Source organism: Penaeus monodon, chromosome 18 (genome assembly GCF_015228065.2).
Source record: "Penaeus monodon isolate SGIC_2016 chromosome 18, NSTDA_Pmon_1, whole genome shotgun sequence".
NCBI lineage: Eukaryota > Metazoa > Arthropoda > Malacostraca > Decapoda > Penaeidae > Penaeus > Penaeus monodon.
Window position 1 is genome coordinate 36,763,329 of NC_051403.1, and position 2,500 is coordinate 36,765,828.

Below are 2,500 nucleotides of genomic sequence, written 5' to 3' on the forward strand. Positions count from 1 at the left end.
CACAGTTACTTGCTAACTCCCTAAGGAACACTACTTTAAGATGCATTTGTGAGTTTTTATTTTACGTTTCTTTACTACGGAAGAAAGAGGCCACTTCTTCCTGTTATTAGAAGTGAGACATTCCGAGGGCATTTCATATTCGGCTTTAAATAACACAGTATACCTTTTTCCCCAGCTCCTTCCTGACGGCGCTCTTGATGGTGGCTCCTGAGGCCCAGTACGGCTATCAGGCCCCTGTGAGTGACGCCTTTGTAAATGTTTGAATGTCATTAATCGACATTTCCCGAATACACTTTCTGAAGTCAGAAAAGGAGCTAAATCTCCTGTGTTCTCGCCCCCAGAAGTGCCAGCCTGAAATCCAGTACGTGACCCGGACGGAGACCGTGCCGTTGTACGTAACCACAACCCATTACCAGACTCAGACGCCAGTACCAGACCCAGGTAAGCTCTCACACTACTTCATGTTGTCTTAAAAGGCCCAATACTAGTGCCCTTCACCTCCGAATAGAAGCTCGTAGTGTAACATCAGCCATTCCCGTTGCAGTACCAGCCGCGCTACGTTACGCAAACGCAGCAGGTGCCACAGAACGTCACCCGAAAGCAGATGCTGCCTGAGTACATGACCCAGACGGTGCCTCAGTACGTCACCAGGACGCAGTACTAGAAGCAGTACATCACCGTCACCAAGCAATCGTCCTTATATATGATATACTTCTGCCGCAGAACAGTATTCCCTCCCCCTCCTTCCCCATCTCTCTCTCTCTCTCTCTCTCTCTCTCTCTCTCTCTCTCTCTCTCTCTCTCTCTCTCTCGATTTAACCTCAACATCTTAACATCTCTCTCTCTTTATTTTTTTTTATTATCATTGTTATCATTATTCTTATTCTTATATTTACTCCTATTCTTATTCTTATTCTTATAATCATTCATAGTATTATCCTCAATATTATTATTATTAGCATTATTATAATTATTATCATTAATAATAATAATATATATATTTTTTAACTATTATCATTATCATTATTATCATCATTATTATTATCATCATTTCTATCACTATTATTATTATCATTATTGTTAATAACAGTAATAATAATTACTTTCTGTCTTGGTCTCTCTCTCTCCCTCTCTCTCTCTCTCTCTCTCTCTATCTCTCTCTCTATCTCTCTCTCTCTCTCTCTTTCTTTCTTTGTCCCTCTTGGTCTCTCTCTCTCTCTCTTTCTCTCTCTTCTCTCTCTCTCTCTCTCTCTCTCTCATCAACCGGTGTCACCTCAACTACCGAGGGTTGAAGTCAGCTGGAGATGGCTATGGCTACTCCCTGGAGGTGATGACCCTCGCTGCGGCCCGACCAGTAGTAGGTGTACCCACTCACACTGATCGCGGCCAAGTCTTCTCACCTCCGAGAGGGCGGCCACCTCAACTTCCAATTGCTCTAATTCCCTCGATAGCAGAGGTAACCGCTCATCCTGCCGCAAGGACCTGATGTTCCAAGCACCTACAAAAGGAAATTAAAGTTTACTGGTCATGTGATGAGAAGTAAATGTATTGAGAAAAACTTGCTGACAGGGATGGTGATAGGAAAGAGAGGAAGAGGCAAACCGAAGACAAGACTGAGCGGCAACATCAAAGATATTTGCGGGCTGTCGATGGTACAAGTGGAAAGAAAGGCGCAGGATCGAGTTGATTGGCGAAGGATGGTGGAGAGGTCCACGGCTGCTCAAACATGAGCATACCGTTATTGATGATGATGATATATATATGTAGATAGATAGATAGGTAGATAGACAGACAGATAGATAGATAGATATGTAGACAGGTAAAAATAATATATATAGAAAATGTGCGCGTCAAGGCAGTCTATTGGACTAAGAATACAACCGTTATATGTATTAGCCACAATAAGCGTACGGATTGCAATGAAGCAGTAACTCCAGATTTGACCCACAAAAATAAAGGAATAGGACAGCGTGTGATTCCACACTTGGCTTGGAGCAGTCGTGTGTGTGTGTGTGTGTGTGTGTGTGTGTGTGTGTGTGTTGTGTGTGTGTGTGTGTGTGTGTGTGTGTGTGTGTGTGTGTGTCGTGTGTGTGTGTGTGTGTGTGTGTGTGTGTGTGTGTGTGTGTGTGTGTGTGTGTGTGTGTGTGTGTGTGTGTGTGTGTGTGTGTACACATTCTTCTTCTTTTAACGGTAGGTTCATGTCTGAGCCGCCGTGGTCACAGCATGATACTTAATTGTAGTTTTCATGTTGTGATGCTCTAGAAGTGAGTACGAATGTATGTATGTACACATACATACATATATAATAACAATAATGATAATGATAATAACAACGACAAATATAATTATACAGGATATGAGGAATGATTGAGACCTATGCTAATCTGGCAACGCATATAGTGGTAATAGATAGATAAATAGCTATACAGAAAGATAGAAAGATATATATATATAATATATATATATATATATATATATATATATATATATTATAGAGAGAG

General features: G+C 41.4%; 1 pseudogene; it reads left to right on the top strand.

Moving 5' to 3' along the window:
- The first annotated feature begins 40 nt into the window (after window positions 1-40).
- Window positions 41-2,500, top strand: part of LOC119584741 — an 8,590-nt pseudogene continuing 6,130 nt past the window's right edge.